At 41.9% G+C, this 15751-nt stretch overlaps 1 non-coding gene across 1 annotated transcript; it reads right to left on the reverse strand.

The window, feature by feature from the left end:
* Nucleotides 1-10766: 10766 nt before the first annotated feature.
* Nucleotides 10767-10873, reverse strand: LOC118491898. Its single transcript, XR_004892343.1, has one exon. It is a non-coding gene; the product is annotated as a small nucleolar RNA R71 (small nucleolar RNA).
* Nucleotides 10874-15751: the final 4878 nt, after the last annotated feature.

Here is a 15751-nt window from a genome sequence, read left to right on the forward strand (position 1 = left end):
GCTTTCTTTCCTCCTCGAAACATGGCTACAATCACAAGGCAAAGACAACAACAATTAGCACATTCCAAACCTTCAACAATCTCAAACTTTGAACATGGTATGCAACATTGAACTTCAATCAAATTTTAGATGTAAAATCGCCATTTTAAACTTCCAAAATCGCTCATTTTATCATCTATATTGACTAACACGTTTAATCCTAAGATTTTTCAACAGAAAATCATGGTTCAACAATGTTCAACATCACTACTATGTTCAATCATGCCATGCGTTTAGTGTAATCACATCACTAAAACTAAAGCATGCTCAACTCCCACCCAAATCAAACAAATACCCTAAATTTTATGCTAGCACCTCCTACATTGTGATAAACAACCTACTCTTAAACAATAAGTTTAAAATTTCGGAAGAAATCAGTAATACATATGGAAATCATGCATAAATTAGGTGAAAGTTTATACCTTTAGTGAAGATTGACAAGAAGAACTAAAGAAAAGTGTAAAACAAGAACTTGGATGAACACTCTTCAAAACCCTAAAACACACGTCCAGAAATCTTGCAATCGAGCAAGAATTGATGAAATTGGTTATGGGGGTTTTGTTCTTCTCTGAAAATCACTCAAAATAGGCTCAAGAAGCAAGTGATTTGGTTAAGAATTGAGAGAGTTATGAAGAAGAGAAGATTTAGGGTTCTTGAGAGAAATTGGGGAAGATGAAGTTAGAATGCAAGAGAGAGAAAGAGGAAAACGTATAGATCTGATTTAGGAGTGATATTAGGTTGATTTCGGGTCAGGTATGTGGTCAAAAGATGTTTCGGGTCAAGTTTAGGTACCAAATAAGAATTTGGATGCAATTGTGAGCCACAAAAAACGAACAGCGTCGGATGGAAATCGAAGCACCGTCGGCGACGGCCAGACCCACCGTCGGCGACGGTTCCTGGATTTTTCTTGGGTGGCGACGGCCTAAGTTGCTGTCTATGGCAAAAAGTCATCTACGGAGATTTTAAAGAGCCGTGGGCGACGCCAAAACCCACCGTCGGCGACGGTTCTTATATTTTGTGATTTTTAATTTTTAATTTTTTTTTTAATTTTTTTTTAAACTAGGAAGAAAATTATGACTTTTTAATAAAGGGCCTATGTACACTAAAAATTCCTAAAAATTATTAAAAATCTTTTTGTGAATTTTTATAAGTTAAAATTTTGAAATGCAAAAACCGTTAACGGCCCTACCACCCCCCGAAAAGTCGTGTATTGTCCCTAATATACACAAATAAGTCTGTAAACATACCTTTTGTCTTCAAGACCCGTTTATGATGTCCGGACTTCACACAATTACAAAGGTTAGTAGGAAACGAAAACAATTCACACTAAAACACTCACACAATTAAATAATTGTACATAACTTTACAAAAATTGTTACCGGCCCTTCAGTTGACCTCATAAGTTGGCGCACTTACCACGAAGTTTACCAACTCCACATTCTCATCCTTTTTCTCGTTGTTACCATCAAGAAATGGTTTAAGGCGATGCCCATTAACCGTTTGCTTCGACCCGTCCTTCGGGTCCTTGATTGTAACATCTCCAAGCCTTCCGACCCGTGTAATCACATACGGGCCAATCCACTTACTCTTGAGCTTTCCGGGAAAATATTTAAGCCTTGAATTGTAGAGCCAAACCTTTTGACCCACTTCAAACTCCTTTGGCTTCAACTTCGCGTCATGTGCCCGCTTCATGTCATCCTTGTACTTCGAGGCACACTCATACGCTTCTTCCCTAAGCTCCTCCAACTCACAAAGCTTTAATTTCCGCTCTTTACCTGCATCATCGTATTTCATGTTAACTTCTTTAATAGCCCACCATGCACGATGCACAAGCTCAATCGGCAAGTGACAATTCCTCCCATAAACTAAGCGATAAGGAGTGGTCCCAATAGGTGTTTTATGAGCCGTTCTATAAGCCCGTAAAGCATCATTCAACTTCGTTGACCAATCCTTTCGGTCGGGTCGAACGGTCTTTTGCAAAATTTCTTTTATTTGCCTATTGGAGACCTCAACTTGACCGCTTGTTTGTGGGTGGTAGGGAGTAGCAATTCGATGGTCAACACCATACCGTTTCAAGAGTTTGCCAAAATTAAAATTCTTGAAGTGAGATCCCCCATCACTAATGATCATCCGGGGTACCCCAAATCTAGAGATTATATTTGTTTTAACAAAATTGCAAACAACGGTATGGTCATTCGTTTTGATGGCAATCGCTTCGACCCATTTGGATACATAATCGACCGCCACCAAAATATATAAATTACCATGCGAATTAGGGAATGGGCCCATGAAATCGATCCCCCATACATCAAAAATATCTACAATAAGGATCGGTTGCATGGGCATTTCATCCCTTTTTGATATATTCCCTAACTTTTGACACTCTATGCAATTTTTAGCGAAATTAAAAGCATCTTTGAAAATAGTCGGCCAATAAAGGCCGTTATTGAGCACTTTGTGCGCTGTTTTATGACCACTGAAATGGCCCCCACAAGCAAATGAATGCAAGTGCATTAAGACGCTAGGAATCTCCTCGTCGGGTATGCATCTTCGAACAACTTGATCCTGACAGAACTTGAATAAATCCGGTTCTTCCAACTTGTAATACTTGATTTGAGATAAGAAATGCAACCTCTTCCTTCTATCCCAATGAGCCGACAAGTCACCTGTAACCAAGTAATTGACAATATTAGCATACCATAGTAATATTCCAACTTTTAATATTTGCTCATCGGGAAAATTCTCATTGATTTCTTCACGGGAAGAATCCTTCACACTCAACCGAGACAAATGGTCCGCGACCACATTTTCACTCCCTTTCTTGTCTCGGATCTCCAAGTCAAACTCTTGTAGCAAAAGAACCCATCGGATTAGCCTCGGCTTCGCATCCTTCTTGTCCATGAGATACCTAACTGCAGAATGGTCAGAATAAACAATGACCTTAGTACCCCATATATAAGCACGAAACTTGTCCAACGCATATACCACCGCAAGTAGCTCTTTCTCGGTAGTTGTGTAATTCAATTGTGCATCCGAGAGAGTCTTACTTGCGTAGTAAATGGCAACCGGTTTCTTATCTACCCTTTGACCCAACACGGCCCCCACCGCATAATCACTTGCATCACACATAATTTCGAATGGTAATGACCAATTCGGTGATTGCAAGATTGGGGCCTCAACCAAGTTTTGTTTCAACACATTAAAAGCATTTTGACATTCTTGGTTAAATTCAAACGGTTGATCCTTTAGCAATAATTTACAAAGAGGTTTGGTTATATCACTAAAACCTTTTATAAATCTCCTATAAAACCCCGCGTGACCCAAAAATGATCGAATACCCTTAACATTCATGGGATAAGGTAAAGTAGAGATGACTTGCACTTTTGCACGGTCGACCTCTATCCCACGACTCGACACTACATGCCCCAACACAATCCCTTCTTGAACCATAAAATGGCTCTTTTCCCAACTCAAAACAAGATTCTTTTCAACACATCTTTTTAAAACTTTTTCGAGTTGGTCAAGGCATGTATCAAATGATGATCCGAATATTGAGAAATCATCCATGAAGATTTCCAAAGACTCCCCCACCATATCCGAAAAGATACTCATCATACACCTTTGAAAGGTAGCGGGGGCATTACAAAGTCCAAACGGCATTCGCCTAAATGCGAAAGTACCGTATGGACAAGTAAAAGTGGTCTTTGCTTGGTCTTCCAGATGTATAGCAATTTGATTGTATCCGGAATAGCCATCCAGAAAACAATAAAATTTTTGTCCAGCCAATTTCTCAACTATTTGGTCAATAAAAGGTAAAGGGAAATGATCTTTGGAAGTTGCAGCATTTAACTTCCTATAATCAATACAAATACGCCACCCGGTTACCGGCCGAGTGGCGACCTCTTCACCTGCGTCATTTGTGACGACTTGAATGCCCGCCTTCTTTGGAACTGTTTGTGTCGGGCTCACCCATTGGCTATCCGAGATAGGGTATATGATACCCGCATCTAGCCACTTCAACACTTCCTTCTTGACCACTTCTCGCATATTCGGATTTAGTCTTCTTTGTGTGTCGCGAGAAGGATTCATACCATCTTCCGTGATGATCTTGTGCATCACCACCGAGGGACTAATCCCCTTCAAATCCGCAATGGTCCACCCGATAGCGGCTCTATGGATGACCAATACCTTCATCAACTTCTCTTCTTGCTCCCCGGTCAAGTTAGATGCAATAATTACCGGGAGCGTGCTACCTTCAGCCACATAAGCATATTTAAGATGCTTGGGTAGCACCTTCAACTCTAGTACCGGAGGTTCTTCCAATGACGGCTTTAACTTTGTGTCAATGCTTTCCGGAAGACTTTCTACTTGATGCGTCCAAGTAGGCCTTCCTTCCTTTGCCGCCATAACTTCCAATTCCTTCATTTCTTCATCCATGCTCCGATTTGTTTCTCCTTGCAACCTGTCAAACATGAAACACTCCTCTATTGTGTTTTCCTCTTCGACACTAGTGTCACATAGAGGTATACACTCGTCAACGATGTCCGCCATGTAACATTCATCGCCAACTAGAGGATCCGTTAATCTTGAAAAGACATTTAATCGCAACCGACGGTTACCAAAAGTCATGTCGACCGTGCCCGATTTGCAATTAATTTGGGCATTCGATGTTGCCAAAAATGGTCGACCAAGGATCACCGTTGGTTGCTTGGTTCGGTCTAAAGAAACATAATCTAACACAAGAAAGTCCACCGGATAGTAAAAGTCCTCGACCTTGACTATTACATCCGTGACTATCCCACGGGGTAGTTTGGGAGTCAAATCGGCTAGCACCACGGTGGTGTTAGACATTTGAAGTGGACCAAAATCATATTGGTCATATAAACTACCCGGCAAGATACTCACACTTGCTCCGAGATCCAAAAGTGCCCGTGTCATTTTGAATTCACCCACTTGTATAGAAATAATGGGCGCCCCCGGATCTTGAAGTTTTGGTGGAAGTTCACCCGAAAGAATTGAACTCACATTTTCAGTTAAATCAAGTTTCTTAGGAAACTTGTGAGTCCTCTTTTGGGTACATAAATCCTTCAAGTATTTAGCATATGAAGGTATTTGCTTAATAGCATCTAAGAGTGGTAAGTTAATTTTAACTTGTTTAAAAATTTCCCACGTCTCTTCTTGATGTGGACCTCTCTTTTTTACCACCTTCTTAGATGGTCCCAATAAAGCTTCGGGATAAGGGGCGGTATTAACCTCCACGCCCTTTTCCTTAGCCTTTGGGACAGGAACGGTCTCAACGGGGGTGTTAGTATTAATTTTTAGATCATTTTTCTTTTGACCCGTTTGCCCGTTTTTACCTTCATCATCACTCGCATCTTCCACCACCCCTTCAACAAACTTGGGTGATGGTGGCTCAACACCACTATCTATGACTCGACCACTACGCAAAGAAATTTGATTAATTGGTACCTCACGTGTGTTCTTCGAGCTTGACCCTTGATGCTTAGGGTTCACCGTGGTATCACTTGGAAGTCCTCCTCCACTTCCACGAATTTGAGCCATCTCTTGGGCAAGTTGCCCCACTTTCTTCTCTAATGCCTTTTGGGATTTATCCCTCACTTCAAACTCTTTCCTTACTTCGGCTTTGAACTCATGGTGTGAATTGGTGAGAGTACTCACAGCATTCATGATAGCATCTAATTTCGAATTAATCGAATCATCACCTTGAGAGTTAGAAGCATTACCTCCATTTCCGCCTTGGTTGTAACCACGTTGATAATTACCTTCACGGTTTTGATACCCTTGGTTACCCCCTTGATTGTAATTCCTTTGGTAACCCCCTTGGTTACCACCTTGACGATTGTTGTACGAGGACCCACCTTGATTACCCGATTGGAAATTTGGATTCATTTGATTTGAGGCGTTACCATACCGGAAATTAGGGTGATTTCTCAAACCCGGATGGTAAGTGTTGGAATTCATGTCGTACTACTTTCGATCCCCATACACTTGATTTACCTCCTCGGTGTAGTCACTCGACCCCGTTGGGCATTGCTCCGCTCTATGCCCAATATCACCACAATCTTCACACACTTCAAATTGAACTGCGTTTACTTCTTTCTTCTTCATTCGAGCCATTTCCCGCTCTAATGTAGAAATCCAATCTTTAGAATCAAGATCGGGAAACATGATGCTTCTTGGCTCGGTCGGCCGATTCTTTCTCTTTTGAGCACTTGCTCATTCGTTCCAAAAACTCCCAATCATCATCTTCATGGTTGCTTGAAAGGGTCCCGTTGCTTGTGGATTCAAGTCGATTCCATGTATTATCATCTAGACCCCGCACAAAGCATTTAACTAACTCCCACTTTTCGATTTGATGATGAGGGCATCTTCGCATCATTTCTCTAAATCTTGTAAAAGCCTCATGTAATGGTTCACCCGATAATTGGCGAAAAGACCTAATTTCGTCACGAGCATCATCGTCTTCGCCATTGAGTAGTACTCATCGAGGAACGCTTGTTGCATTTCTCCCCAAGTGCGAATACTATTTGCCGGGAGTGTAAGAAACCACTGCTTCGCTTTGTCTTTTAGTGAAAATTGGAATAAGCGAAGTTTGACTTCTTCTAGAGCAAAGTTATGTCCCCCAATAGTATTGCAAACCGAAGAAAATTCCGCAAGATGTGTGTAAGGCTCATCGTTAGACCTCCCATTGAAATGAGGAAGTATGTTGATGTAATGTGGCTTACAATCAAACATCCTTCGCTCACACACAATAGGCGAGTCGTTCTCAGTGACGATTGGCCTGAAACGGTCATTTACCCCCCGTGGAGGTTGTTGACGACGATAAGGACCATTGACCTCTTGATCTCCCGGCCTTCGGTTACCTCTTCGATCACCACCCCTCTCATCCCTTCTATCACCCCTTACTTGATTCCCACCTTGATTACCTCTTTGATTGCCACCTCCCACGAAACGAGGAATCCGATTGGGGTTTCCGTTATTATTGTTATTGTCATACCCTTCATTTCGGTTCCGTGGGTGGTTGTTTCGTGGTTGGCGGTTATTCCCATAACCATCATTCCTTCTATTCCCGTAACCATACTCTTCCTCCCCAACGTAGTTGGCATTTTGATAGCCAAACTCTTCATCTTCATAATCTCTTGCGTTGTAAACATTACCCCTATTGATATACCCCCAATCTTCGTCATCGTTCGCTCGATCGTCATAATAACCCCCATCATCCGAGTTTTCCGTATGAATGCTTACGTGTTCCGGCGAGTGATAACCGGGAACACTATAAAGTTCATCATCGGGGATTGCATTCCTCAAATCGTCGATATTGAAAAATGGGTCTTCATCCGCGGGATTGCCGCGATCACGATTACCCCTACGGTCGGAATTGACATTCCGATCATCAAGGTTGATAGGTAATGACGCTTGTCGGTGAAGAGTTTGTTGTTGAGGTGTTCTTTGGGAGTTATTGGGATTTTGGTTTCGGAAAGGTGGAATGGGTGGTCTAGCGTTGGTATTACCACCCGGTTGTTCTTGAGGTATGGGTTGGACATTTTGGGCGAGATAAAAGGTTCCTCGAGATTGAAATTGGTTTGGATCGAGATTTTGGTTGGAATTGAGGTTTTGATTGGAATTATGGTTCGCCATTGAATCGGTTTCAATGGTTGGTGTGAGATGTGGTGTTTGGTTGGTTTGATTAGAAGCAAGAGTTGCTTCTAACCGGCTTGCTAGATTCCTTCTTGCGAGTCTTTCGATTTCCGGTTCGTAGACTAACGGTGAAGTCCTCCCGGAGTTTCGCGTACACATTCACTACCTATACCCTGCACAAGTAACACACCCCGCGTAACAAAGAAAAAGACAAGTACAAAAAGAAAGCTAAACAAATTAAACAGATAATCACGCAAATTCAAACAATATCCAAACACAAAGCGCACGCACTCCCCGGCAGCGGCGCCAAAATTTGATCGGAGTGTCGCGCTCCGGTCAAAGATAATATTTATATACCCTAATTACCCTTAACAAATAGCTAGTGGTAGTGAGGGGTCGAACCACGAAGAGTATGTGGTTTGTGTACGGATTTGATTGAATTATGAAAAGTTGTCACTATTATGAAGCTTGCTATGGTATATTTGATGTGTGTAAAATGCAACATATAAATCACATCAATTAAGGCATAAAACTAACCCTTTTTAAGTACTAATGTTGGAAAAAGAGTGTTTTTGTCTTCCTTTTGTATTTTCAGGATGAAATGAGCTCAAAATCACAAAAGAAGCAAAAAGACAACTAATTCTAGCATAAATACAAGGAAAGGAACAAAAGTAGACTGCCCGGACCCTCAACGGCACCTCCTAAGGCAAAGAAGAGAAAACAGAAGACTGAACACGCCCCGTGTCCAGCGAACACGGGGGCGTGCCCAGGAAGCAGCAGAAAAGACAAACCAGTAGAAGCTTCCATTGCCCACCACGGGGCCGTGTCCAGCGGGCACGGGGGCGTGGTGAAAGTACAGCAGGCGCATTAATTGTAATTGCGAATTACAATTAATGAAGAGAGAGAATGTCAGACGGGCACGGGGGCGTGTCCAGCGGACACGGGGCCGTGCCCAGCCTTCTGTTCAGCCTATAAATAGGGGTGCTTGGCTTCATTCCATTTCATCCCTTGGCACACCACCTCTCTCACACTTCATCCACCACCCACCACCACCATAACACCATCATCCACCACCATCATCCATTGTCCATCGTAGAGTGTGTGAGTCGTCTCGGGATCCAAGATTGATCGTAAGAGTTCTTGACAATCAAGGCCATGTTTGCCTAAGTCTCTTACATCACTTGGTGAAGACAAGTGTTTAGTATAATACTTTTTATTTTTAATCTTTTGCACTTTTTATTTGGTTTTGTATTAATGACTTTAATAACTAGTTACTTATGTTGAAGGTGATCTTTCCTTATCGTTTGTCCGTGGTGTCTTGGCGTTATTTTACTGTCTATATAAAATAAAAGATTTTCACCATTCATATCTCCACGGTCTATATGGAGGTATGTTGGCTACCTGGTCGGGGGTTAAGGGAATGGTTTAGTAAGGGTCTTGCCCTTGTTCAGCGTTTAGAGGTCCTGCTTGGGACCTGGGTCAAATTTAGTAGGATCTCCTTCAATACCCATAGGTATTGGATGGCGGGGATCCAAACTCTTTGACCCCCTCATAAGTTAACTACTATTAATACTATAACCCGGCTATTTAGGACTGTATCCCTGCTGACTCAGACTACTTAGCCGAGGGTAACGTCACCGCCAAAAGCGGGGCCTACCACAATTTGCATTAATAACTTAATTCATTATCTTTCAATAATCTGACCCTTTAGGATTGTATCCTTGCTGACTAAAACTACTGGGTTGAGGGTAACGTCGCCTTCAAAAGAGGGGCATACTACAATAACTAAGATAATCTCTTAAACAAGTGCAAAAGTGCGAAAATAATCAAAGGTTATACTAACACACGTGTCGGATCCAAGTGATTCATCTTGTCTATCTGTTTTTATTTTATTTTATTTTTCAGCATTTAGTTAGTTTTTATTTTTCTTAGTTTAAAATATTTTTCTCACTTATTGATTTGGTTAGACGTTGAAGATAAACCGGTATTAAAAGCTCTTGTGTCCTTGGACGACCTCGGTATCTTACCAACACTATACTACGTCCACGATGGGTGCACTTGCCCATATGTGTGTTTAGTGTTAGTAAATATCGTGTTTTATAAATTTAAAACTTGGTTAAAAGTGTAAAAAGGGGCTTAAATATATATCAAAATTATATACACACCAACACACATCAAGTTTTTGGCGCTGTTGCCGGGGACACAAGGATTTTAAGAAAGTTAGGAATCAACGGCCTAATGATATTTTTATTTTTCTTTAATTTTTTAGGATTTTTTCTTAGATTTTCAGCTTCTGCAGAGCTCAACACGGGGCCGTGCCTGGTTGGACACGGGCCGTGTTCAGCATCGTCACTGGCAGTTTTTGTTTTCCAAGTTACAGAAGGCTGACCACGGGGCCGTGCCGGTGCAACACGGGGCCGTGTCCAACTTCCAGTAACTGGGATCTGGAAAACAATCACTGAAATTCCGACCACGGGCCGTGTCGCTCAACACGGGGTCGTGGTGAACCTTCTGACCAACATTCTTTTTTGTTTTTATTGCAGGACTTGGAACCCGACGCCACCCTCACGTAGTGTATGAGCTCCAGTTCCAATAAAGACATAAAAGAACCACTAGAAGAACCCGAACGCTTTCTCAGAAAAAGGTTAAAAGCCAAAAACCAAGAGAAGGTTTCGGGTAATCCACCTCCAATGGCGGACCAACGTACCCTTATGGATTATCTACGACCCACCGTAGGTAATCTAGGCGCCGCTATCAATGCTCCGAATGTCGAAGCCAATAACTTCGAACTTCGGCCACATTTGATACAAATGCTCCAAAACTCCGCAACCTTCCATGGGCTTGCGGACGAGGATCCCCATCTACATATAACTAATTTCTTGGAAATATGTGATACCTTTCGGATCAATGGAGCATCAAACGACGCCATCCGCCTCCGTATGTTTCCTTTCTCACTAAAAGACCGAGCGAAAGCTTGGCTCAACACCCTCCCAGCTGGATCGGTAAACACCTGGGATGAACTAGCCCAAAAATTTCTATATAAGTATTTCCCTCCTTCTAAAACTGCTAAGTTAATGGCTGAAATTAATACATATTCACAAGAGGACGGGGAATCCTTATATGAAACTTGGGAAAGGTTCAAGGAGCTATTACGCAAGTGTCCCCATCACGGCCTCGCAATATGGCAACAAGTATCCACTTTCTATAATGGATTGTTGCCACACACTAGGCAGACACTTGATTCTAGCTCCGGGGGACTTTTAGGTAATCGACGCCCACACGAAATATATAATCAAATTGAGGAAATTGCTCAAACCAATTTTCAATGGCACACCCCCCGGGGAAATAAGTCTATCGCCCCGGGCGCCCATAAGGTCGATGAAAGCACTTCTTTACAAGCCCAAATCGAGGCTCTTTCTTCAAAGATAAAAAAATTGGAAATGACAAAAACAGTCTCGGTTATGGCTTGTGAAGGGTGTGGTGGGTCACATGAAAATTGGAGTTGCATGAAAGAAACAGACGATCAACAAGAAATGGTAAACTACATTGATAATAGACCTAGGCCGTCGGGTCCCCCAACGGGGACTTACAACCAAGGATGGCAAAACCACCCAAACCTTGGTTGGAGGGAACCCGGCAATAGTAGTAACCAACAAACCCAACGAACAAACTTTCAGCAACCAAGAAATGAGTCACAAAATTTCACTCAACAACAAGGTGGACGAGAAAGGCTCGAAGATACTATATCTCGCCTCGTCTCTGACACTGATAAGAAAAACTCGGAAAGATTTCTACAATTAGAATCTAATTTTAGAAATCAACAAGCTAGCATTCAAAACATAGAAAAACAATTAAATCAAATAGCTCAAAACTTTTCCGAGAGACCACAAGGCGCATTACCCAGCAATACCGAAACAAACCTAAAGGCGCAAGTTCACCTCATCACACTACGAAACCGCACCGTAGGGTCTGCAGAAGTGCCACCGCCAACGGAAGAAACAGTACCGACACCTCTGCAGGAGAAGAACTCTCCTCCACCACCAGAGCCGACCAAGGCTCCTCGAGTTCCGTACCCCGGTAGGTTAATTCGTCAAAAGACAAATGAGCAATTCGCAAAATTCGAAAGTCTGTTAAAACAATTGCACGTCAATATTCCTTTTATCGAAGTCCTAACCCAAATGCCCAAATACTCTAAATTCATGAGGGACTTCCTTACGCATAAGAGGAAAATTGAAAATTTGCAATTAGTTAATTTAGGCGAAGAATGCTCTGCCCTCGTGCTCAATAAACTTCCCCAAAAGAAAATCGATCCCGGAAGCTTCACGATTCCATGCTCAATAGGGGAATCGCCCGTTCGCAATGCCTTAGCCGACCTAGGAGCTAGCATTAACCTCATGCCCTCGTCAATGTTCAAAAGGCTCGGCTTGGGAACCACGAGCCCTACAAAAATGAGCATACAACTCGCTGATCGATCCGTCAAATTCCCACAAGGTGTCATCGAGAATGTCTTGGTAAAGGTAAGCAGATTCGTTTATCCAGCTGACTTTGTCATACTCGATATGGAGGAAGACACCGAGGTCCCCCTTATACTAGGGAGACCCTTCCTTGCCACAGCCCAAGCAGTGGTGGATATGAATGACGGGACACTCACCTTGAGGTATGGGGATGATGAAGTGAAATTCGGAGTTGGGAAGAGAATAGAAGATGACGACCCGGTCAATTACATGAAGGTTATTGATTCGAGCTTGGATGCTGCTCTCCGACGGTGTAACATGGGACGCCAAGCATCCCACTCAGAAAATATATAACCTCGAATCGGGTCTAGCCAAGGACCCTTATAAACGTGGCGCACCACGGAGGCATACCGCGGAACTATCCTTAGTTTAGTTTAATCTTTTAGTCTTATTTTGCAGAATAAAACACACTCATGGTGGTAATGGATGAAAAAGGGAACGAGAAAAATGGAACCATGCACGAAGAACAGAGCAACCCGACACAAATCTCCATCACAGAAGGCTCAACACGGGCCGTGCCCAACCAACACGCCCCCGTGCTGAGCCACCTGCAGGAAAACACCCAGTTCAGGTAACTGGATACGGGCCGTGTTCAGCGGACACGCCCCCGTGTCCAGGCTTCTGTTTCAATTCTCTAATTTTTGTTACTGGCACTTGACCACGGGGCCGTGCCCGGTCACCACGGGGCTGTGTCCAGGATGCTAGTAACATAAATCTTTGCTTTTTAAACCACTTTTACACATCCTAATCGACCAAAAACCTTATTTTTGGACACATTGAGGACAATGTGTAATTTAAGTGTGGGGGGGATGCTAAAACCTTGAAGTTTGCAAATCCTAAACACAAGCCTTACACAAAACTCTATTGGAACCGCTAAACACCCCAAATTTTTTCAAAAAAATTTTTCATTTTTTTTATTTACTTGTCTTAGTTTAAGTTGGGAATAACAAGTTCTAAAAAGGTTATATTTTTACAAGTTTACAACCGATAGCGTCGTGATAACAAAGAACCAACATAAGAAAATTATGAAACGGCATAACAAGTCTAGTTAAAAATTCGATTATATATACTTGATCACATTAAAAACCCATTCCCACAAAAGTGAGTTTTGAGCCTTTATTGAGCATAAAAATATACATATTTAGACTAAATGCTCATTTTTCGTTTCTTGTGTGAATAGCCGCTTGGTTCTTACAAATCTAGAACTTGCCACAACAATACATTCCCGGTCCTTACCAACTTAAACCCAAGTAAGTAAATGATGGAGGCATTAGGACTAACCATTTTTCTTTCAAAACCATTATTTTTCATTTTTTTTACCACCTACCCAAAATCCCCCTAGATAGCCCCTTTGAGCCTAAACCTTTCATTTCATTACCCCAAAACCCTTTTCACCCACCAAAAACCTTTTTTATTTTTCACCCTTTATTTTAGTAACAAGCTCGGTTTTTCGTAAACTCGCCTTTTTATGTGATGAAAAAAAAATGATGAAGTCAAAAACAAACAAAAGCTATATAAAAGCTTGTTTGGAGAAATACTTCAAAATAAAAAGTCGCTAAAGACAAGGTATTTTACGAAAACCGACGCTTTTTACGATTTTCGCCCTTTTACTAACCACTAACACAAACCACCCACCTTTAACCCAAGCCTAACCCTTCACCCCGAAAGTCCTCTTGATATTTACAAAGCTAAAAAGTTAAAAAGGAGGAGGATTGATTGCTTGGCAAGCCTATGGAAGGCGTAAGTTCCATGCCGCTCTCGAGTGATTCACTAAAAATATACACCTTCGGCCGAGTGTTGAGTGATCCCCCGTGAGGTATGTGAACTTGTATATAAATGGAATTTTAATAAGGCATGCTATGCCCAAATAAGTAATTTATCTTATGAAACGTTAAAAATAAATCATAACGAATAGGATTGTAAATAAATAAAAATAAAACTTACTAAGACCTTGGATTCCCGACACTCTAGGACAAGCTAAAAACTTTCTCTTCTACCTATTCCATTTGGAGTGTAAGCCACGTTTAAAGAGTTTTGCTTGAGGACAAGCAAAAGTTCAAGTGTGGGGGTATTTGATGTGTGTAAAATGCAACATATAAATCACATCAATTAAGGCATAAAACTAACCCTTTTTAAGTACTAATGTTGGAAAAAGAGTGTTTTTGTCTTCCTTTTGTATTTTCAGGATGAAATGAGCTCAAAATCACAAAAGAAGCAAAAAGACAACTAATTCTAGCATAAATACAAGGAAAGGAACAAAAGTAGACTGCCCGGACCCTCAACGGCACCTCCCAAGGCAAAGAAGAGAAACAGAAGACTGAACACGCCCCGTGTCCAGCGAACACGGGGGCGTGCCCAGGAAGCAGCAGAAAAGACAAACTAGTAGAAGCTTCCATTGCCCACCACGGGGCCGTGTCCAGCGGGCACGGGGGCGTGGTGAAAGTACAGCAGGCGCATTAATTGTAATTGCGAATTACAATTAATGAAGAGAGAGAATGTCAGACGGGCACGGGGGCGTGTCCAGCGGACACGGGCCGTGCCCAGCCTTCTGTTCAGCCTATAAATAGGGGTGCTTGGCTTCATTCCATTTCATCCCTTGGCACACCACCTCTCTCACACTTCATCCACCACCCACCACCACCATAACACCATCATCCACCACCATCATCTATTGTCCATCGTAGAGTGTGTGAGTCGTCTCGGGATCCAAGATTGATCGTAAGAGTTCTTGACAATCAAGGCCATGTTTGCCTAAGTCTCTTACATCACTTGGTGAAGACAAGTGTTTAGTATAATACTTTTTATTTTTAATCTTTTGCACTTTTTATTTGGTTTTGTATTAATGACTTTAATAACTAGTTACTTATGTTGAAGGTGATCTTTCCTTATCGTTTGTCCGTGGTGTCTTGGCGTTATTTTACTGTCTATATAAAATAAAAGATTTTCACCATTCATATCTCCACGGTCTATATGGAGGTATGTTGGCTACCTGGTCGGGGGTTAAGGGAACGGTTTGGGCATTGCCCTTGTTCAGCGTTTAGAGGTCCTGCTTGGGACCTGGGTCAAATTTAGTAGGATCTCCTTCAATACCCATAGGTATTGGATGGCGGGGATCCAAACTCTTTGACCCCCTCATAAGTTAACTACTATTAATACTATAACCCGGCTATTTAGGACTGTATCCCTGCTGACTCAGACTACTTAGCCGAGGGTAACGTCACCGCCAAAAGCGGGGCCTACCACAATTTGCATTAATAACTTAATTCATTATCTTTCAATAATCCGACCCTTTAGGATTGTATCCTTGCTGACTCAAACTACTGGGTTGAGGGTAACGTCGCCTTCAAAAGAGGGGCCTACTACAATAACTAAGATAATCTCTTAAACAAGTGCAAAAGTGAGAAAATAATCAAAGGTTATACTAACACACGTGTCGGATCCAAGTGATTCATCTTGTCTATCTGTTTTTATTTTATTTTATTTTTCAGCATTTAGTTAGTTTTTATTTTTCTTAGTTTAAAATATTTTTCTCACTTATT

Source organism: Helianthus annuus, chromosome 4, assembly GCF_002127325.2.
Source record: "Helianthus annuus cultivar XRQ/B chromosome 4, HanXRQr2.0-SUNRISE, whole genome shotgun sequence".
NCBI classification, from domain to species: Eukaryota; Viridiplantae; Streptophyta; class Magnoliopsida; order Asterales; family Asteraceae; genus Helianthus; species Helianthus annuus.